This window comes from Capsicum annuum, chromosome 5, assembly GCF_002878395.1.
Source record: "Capsicum annuum cultivar UCD-10X-F1 chromosome 5, UCD10Xv1.1, whole genome shotgun sequence".
In the NCBI taxonomy this organism is placed as follows: domain Eukaryota; kingdom Viridiplantae; phylum Streptophyta; class Magnoliopsida; order Solanales; family Solanaceae; genus Capsicum; species Capsicum annuum.
Genome location: NC_061115.1, coordinates 103,693,626 through 103,701,483, shown reverse-complemented (window position 1 = coordinate 103,701,483; position 7,858 = coordinate 103,693,626).

Sequence of the window (7,858 nt, the reverse complement as noted above, 5' to 3'; positions counted from 1 at the left end):
ATAAGAAATATTAAATATAAATAAATTTTAAAAAATACATTTAAATAGATCTAAATATAAAATTATACAACTTTAAGAAAGATATACAAAAAAATAAGAATCATAAAAGATCAAAAATATCTAAAAAAGATAATACAAATTCTAGATGAATCAGAAATAATTGGTGAAAAACTTCTAAAATATTGAAACTCCGATCAAATAACTTACAAATTAGAAATAATTGATTCAGAATACACTATAAAAACATCTATAAAATTCACAAATCAGGACCTAAAAGAATTTGAAATACAAATTAAAAGATTACTAAAATTAGGAGTAATAAAAAGATCAACATCAAGATATAGATCAACAACTTTTATGATTAAAAACCACAGTAAAATAGTAAGAGAAAAAGAAAGAATGGTGATCAATTATAAAAGTCTTAATGATAACACGAGAATGCATGGGTATAAATTGCTAGACAAAACAAAATTAATAAACAAAATTCAAGGCAGAAAAATATTTAGTAAATTTGACTGCAAATTTGGATATTGACAAATCAAAATATACGAAGAAAGTATAGAATGAACAAGAAAAATATTTAGTAAATTTGACTACAAATTTGAATATTGACAAATCAAAATACACGAAGAAAGTATAGAATGGACCATCTTTACCTGTCAAGAAGGTCATTTCGAATGGTTAGTAATGTTTGGGCTAAAGGCAGCGCCTCTAATATTTTAAAGAAAGATGAATAGTATTTTTAAAAATTATAAAAATTTTATTATAGTCTTTGTGGATGATATCCTAATTTTTAGTTTTAATATGAGAGAATATCTAGGACATTTTCAAAAAGTCTTTAAGCTATTTGTAGATAGTGAAATCATAAATAGTAAAAAAAAAAATGAAGCTATGTAAGAACCATAGTAACTTTCTTGGAATAGTCATAGGAGACGGAAGAATAAAATTACAATCTCACATAGCAATTTTTTTTTAAAAAATGCCGGATAAATTAGATAAGATAAAAGATCTATAAAATTTTTTTGGGACTATTCAATTATGCAAGAAACTTTAGTAAAGATTTAGGAAAAGTAGCAGGCCCACTATACTCTAAGATAGGATCTATAGGGCAAAAATCTTTTAATAAAAAAGATAAAAAGTTAGTCCAAAGACTTAAAAGTATGGTGAAAGAAATTTCAGATTTAGCTACCCTTAGAAATACACTACTTAATAGTTGAAACAGATGAAAGTTTAGAAGGTTGGGGAGCTATTTTAAAAGCAAAAAATAACAAATATAGTGATAAAATAGAAAGAGAGAATTTGTGCCTATCAAAGCGATAAATGTAAAGAAAAAGAAAATATAAATAGTATAGATACAGAAATATTAGCCGTAATTTACGGTTTAAATAGTTTCAGGCTTCACATATTAAACAAATTAGAAATACTAGTAAGAACAGACTCTGAAACAATAGTAAAGTTTTATCAGAGAATAAATAAAAAGAATAGCAGTAAAAGAAGATGGTTGCAATTTTTAGACGCTACTTCAATTTACAATATTATATTAGAACATATTAAATAAAAATATAATACTATAGAAGATCAATTTAGTAGAATTATTATAAAATAAAGTTAACTTATTTTATTTTACTATGAGTGCAAGAAAAGAAAAAGAAAAAGAAAAAGCTGCCACCTTTCTGAGATAATTATGCTAAAAACATGTATTTACAAATTTTGCTGAGTAATACTCAGTTCAGACCCCAAACGATGCTTGAAAATCAAAGATTTGAAATATTATGATTTGATAAGCAAAATTTAATATGATACTCGTAATCTAACTTGAGTTTTAGACTAAAGATTGATACGAAAATAGAGACGTAACAAAAATATTTAATAGACAATTTATGGATATCATATAATAAGACACCCAAAGATAATAGTTATTTTATTTTGATATTAAATGCTTTAAGCTATTATTTCACAGACAAAAATCAAGCCAAAAAATTTAAGTTTTACGTTGTAATAAAAGGACAGATCCCAGGAGTTTTTCAGACATGAATAGAAGTAATGGATTCCATAAAGAATCACTGTGCACCTCTCTTTAAGGGGTTTCAATGATTTAATAGAAGTCGTAGATTATGGTAGAAAAAATTTAGGATTAAATTATTATATTACCTCGATACTCCGACAAAATACTAAAGATATCCCACAATACAACATTTCAAAAGACACGAATAAAATAATATTTTGTAATCATTATTCAATCATGACTGAAGCCTTTAAAAGACTAAACTAAACAAATGAAAGCCTAAAAAAAATTGATAGAACATATAAGAATTTTACAAGAAAGGATAAGAGTTCTCTACTTCGAGCTATGTCAAAAGCCAATTAAGGTAAACAATCAAAACATATAGCTCCCACAAACTCCACAAAAGTGTTCTCCATATCATTCAAAAATGGATGAGAAAGGTGTGAATTCCCCAATGAATGCAGTAAAATCTACTATATCAGATAGAGGTACAACTAGTCCAATTCAAACAGTAACTGGTACAAACTCATCAAATGTCACGACCTAAAAATAAGGGTCATGATAGCACTTGTTGTGATTTACCTTGACAAGTAAGCCCATCACCCAAACTGATAATAAAAGAGGAAAAGACGAAAATACCCCAAGGCAAGGCTTCTAGAACGAAGCCGAACCATACAAGTAATTATAATAATGTGTAAAGAACATGTCCAAATACCATACATTTCCAAAATTAGGTGTCAATAGTGTAAGAACTACTTATAGAAATTATGAGTCAAATATATCAGAACACACAGGGTCAATATCTGTCTCCGAATATAAATAAAGACGTAACTACTATAGAAAGATAGAGGTGAACTTTGAATGCATGAATGTCCAACCACTATCTTGAAATTTGAAGGCGCTCGAAATCAACCAATCTGAGGCACACTCGAGCTGGGACCTGCACCGAAAGAGCACAGTAAGCATGAGTGTAGTCCACTTGTACTCAGTAGGTATCATAGGCCGACCAAGCAAAGTAGTAAATAAAACATACAAAATATAAACTAAGGGCACGTCACCTGCAATTAGAAAATGTTCCATAATGGTAGCCCATATTGCTTGCACTAATAGTTCTATAATCCACACATAATAAAACAACACTAGATGGGGATACAATTATACACAATATCACATACAAGTAGACCAAATGAGGAACATGTATATTCAAGATCATCAAGTACAAATAAAGGAAGATAGAACAATTAGACATTAACAAGTCAAGCTATAGAAAAAATAGATAGATGACAAGTCAATATGTCAATACAAGCACAACATAAACATAATAAAAAAGTGCAATGTATATGATGATGATGATGATGCACGAGGTCGTCGCAGAACCTCCGTATACACCCACGGAGGCAAGCCTACCGTCTGGGATCCATGGGGGTTTGTCAATCCATATACACTCCATCTATCCATATCCATATCCATATCTCCTTCCCGATACATCCCTCGAGAAGGGTTTTATAAGATGTCATATTTTCTGTAATGCTCACAATCAATCACAATGAGTATTCCCAGAACCAACCACATGTTATATTTCCATAGCCATGTGAGCCAATATCCACTTCTTATTTTTAGTCATCCATGAATTTCCACATATTTTATATGCCAAAAGTATGAAGATAATATCATAATACACCAAAGGTACTACAATAGACATTTACAACAATACAATATAATTATTCACATACATTCAAGGCTATCAATATTATATTGGACCCCACACTGTCGTACATATCACATAATATATCAATTTCAACAATTATATCACATATAGGCCCCATACGGGCACAACACATAGATAATCATTTTTCATGATTAGTTTCCACCCTTAACATGCATTTTGTAGTATCATTTACTACTCAGTCTAGTCTGAAAAAGTTAAGTCATAACCTACATCGAATGTCAAAACTGATCTGCTACACTTCGAATCCACAATTTTACTTTTCACGAATGATCCCAAAATAAACTAAAATCAAGAAATATAGAATCTACACATCAAATAAAACTAACGATATTCATATTGGCTATCTTTAGTTTCAGATCAAAATAGACCCCCGAAATGGATTTTTTTTTTAAAAAAAAGGCAAAATCATATCTTTACTTCAAAAATATTTTTTTTCATATTTCCAGAAATATACAGCTAAAAATTCAAGTCAAATCAAGTAAAAAACAAGGTTCAAATCGAAGAAAAATTATTTTTGATCTTTACCGGGTAAAATCTTTGAAATTCGTATTAAAATCAAGAATCGAAGTTGTTTTTAAGGTTAAATTGATGAAAATAGAGTAATTATAAGATCAAAACATTATTCAAGTGAAAATGAGTGAAATTGGAGTTTAAAATCAAGCCATATGATTTTTGAAATTTTGATAAATTAATTAAGAATTAGAGTAAGAAAGGATGAAATCTCACCTTAAATCTGTAATAATAAAGAAATAGATGTTAAGCTAGCTTCCCAAGCTCCCACAAGCTTCAATTTTAAGCTCTCACACTATTTTAGGGTTTAACTCTCAAGAGGCAAGGTGAAAAAATGGGCAAAATGGATTTCCACGGGTTTAACTCCAGCTTTTTGAAAAATTAGATTTTTAAAGTCCAATTAGGACTTCGACGGGGTGCCCGAGATTCGTTTGGAGTCTCATATATGCAAATAAACTATGTAACCATACTAAATTCAATTCTCTAGACTCAATAACGATATCAGATTTTCCAAAAAATATCATTTTCATAGAGTTGACCCTCAAAACCCTAAATCACAATTTTTCAAATCAAAGGTCGAAATGAGATTTAAAAACTATAAAGACCAAACAAATATGTTACCATCTTAAAATTGATGTTTCGAACGCGTTGGCAAAGTCGGATTTCCCATCCAAGGTTGTTTTGAACCAACTATGGATTTCACACTCATATTTTTAATTTTCTAACTTTCCAACCAACAGATCGAAATGAGCTCGGGTGTATCGGTGATGTGAAACAAGAAAATAGAAGCAAGATAGAAATTAAAGAAAGATAGACACAATTAGATTCAAAAAATTGAAAGATGTAATGGTGAAACTAACCAAAACACCACTCAATTTGGAACTAAAAACACCTAATCTATTAGAATCCTCAAGAAGGTAATAACTTTACTTGCAAATCCTAGAAAAGTGTTGGTAATCAACAAAGAGTTATCAAGCTCTCAACGGGGGCACAAATATCCAATCTTCAAAACTAGTGGTTCACCCTAATAGCTAACTATTTATACTAAGGGTTAAAAGAAGTAAGGAAAAACCAAATTTCCCTTCATTTAAATTACAATCTAATTTAAATGGTATAAACTTAGCATATTAAATATCTTCAAGTAATCCATATTGGATCCTTCCAAAGATTTCATCTTCGTTGATAAAGCTTGAAATGCTTGAAGCTCCTTAGCTTGACTTCTTATGAAAGGTCTTCTTGAAGTAGTGTCACTTTGATGTACATTACTCTTCTTTTCTAATCTTGGGTGTATTTATACATCTAAACACCATGTTTTACCCATATATGAGTTATGTTTTGAGAGTAAAGTGTCAAGATTCATATGTTTTTATCCTTCTTTTGATGTAAATGAGCTAACCTACGTGATTAATATCATTTCAGGAGTAAAGAAAGTATGTGAAGACATGGAGGTATCATGGAACAAGGATAGCACAAAACGCAAGAAAAATAGCATGATAGAAACTTGGTTTGCACCGTAACCTATGGGGTTGGCATTGAGGAGTGCGCCATAATGTCCTATTCTGAGGAAAAATATTCTTTTAAATTTAGCCTAGGGGCTTAGGGGTAATTTCTCAAGACTATTATAAACACCCCAAGCTCAGTTTGAATAAATATTACGTATTATTTTGAAGCAGAGAAGGATGGATAAACATTTCCATTAAGGTTCATCTTGTAATCTCTAAACAATCTTCAATTTTGGTATGAACAATTTGAATTATTTGATGTTATTTTTAATTATGACTGGCTAAGTTTTTTAGATAGGGTTATGGAAACCTTGTAATCAACAATATAAACTATGAGTTTTTGAATTTATATTACAATTGTTTTTATATTCTACTCTTTTAATTTACAATGAATTCTCATGGTTGCAAACTTGAGAATGTGCCATAAAGAACAACTTGCTTGAACAAAGAAGTTGTTTGGAAAAGAGAATAGTGACAAAGGATTAGAGTTTTCAATTTCTAATTTACAAGTTAATGCCTTAACCGGATTAACAACTTGGAGATTATGTATAATTATCTATATCACTTTAGTTTTGAGAGAACTAAAGTGAAATCTTTCCTTGAAGGTTGACAAACACTTGGAATGAACTCTGGAATAGCTAGAAAGTATTAACACGACAAGGTGAGCATAACCCTAGTTTATTATTTCTCTTAATTCAAATATTACAAGAAGTGTCTCATTGTTTTCAACTTGAAATCACTAAATTATCATTTTAACCAAACCCCTATTATTTTGGGGAAACATATGATTAAAAGTCAAGTAATTTGCATACAACTTAATTAACACCCTATTCCTTGTGGGATTCAACCCCAACCTTTGTTGGGTTATAAATTTGACGATGACTTCTTACGCTCTCATAAGAGAGGTGTACTTTAGGCGTATCAAATTTTGGTGCCGTTGTCAGGGAATACGATTGTCAATTAAGTATATGTATGTTAATTGACTCTTAGTCAAGTTTCCTAATTTTGCTTTTATTTATTATTTTTGATACTTGCAGGCTATCAATTGTGCATGTCACAAACCCGAAGGTCAAGAGGGCCGTTATTATCTTTCAACCCATAACCTCAAAGAATAGGGAGCATGGCCGAATAACAAGAGGCTACAAGACTAATCGCTTTAGCAAAAGCACAGGTTAACTAACAGAATGCTAGAATACCCGAGCGTGTACCTAATGTGGATGACGATGACTTGGGTGACGATGACTTGGTTGATCCTTTGAATAGGCTACAGATTGAAAATGTCATACCAACAAATTAAAATTGACAAAAAAGAAGTAGAGTGCACCAACAGCCTACAGTGCAATTTGATATAGATGATGGTAATAATGTTAATTTGGATAGATATAGAGCTACTAGAGTATTCATTCCACCATAGTATTCTGGGGTGAAATTTAGTATCATAAGTATGATGATCCAACTACTCAACTTGAAGGGGTTATTTGGAGGATTACCTAGGGATGATCCAAATCTGCATTTGGTGAACCTCATAAATATTTGTAAGTCATTTAACAATACTGGAGTGGATCAAACTACTATTCATCTAAGATTATTTCCACTGTCTCTATCTGGTGAGGCAACTTTGTGGCTGAGTGGGTTGACACCCGATTCTATAACAAACTGGAGGCAACTGAAAGGAGCTTTCCCAGAAAGGTTCTTTATGTCTTCTAGGATCTTATAATTGAGGGTTAAAATCAACAACTTTAGGCAACTGCTTAATGAGGCCCTTCATAAAACATGGATAAGGTTTAAAAATAAGTTGATATAGTGTCTAATCCACAAGCTGGCTGATGAGCATTTGATGGAGACGTTCAATAGAGCTTTGAATTCAATTATGAGGCTAACCATAGACAATGATGTAGGAGGAGCTTTCATGGATATCACTTTTGTTGAAGCTGCATAGAAGTTGGAGAAAATGACTAAGACAAGTAGAGCTTAGAATACCAGGGATTCTGAGTTAGCAAGCAATATTTACTCTACTGGGATGTCATCGAAGCAACATTGAATAGAAGAAGAACGTAATTAGGATATAGATCAATTAAAGACAGATATGGGTTTACTCACCAAGCATTTGCT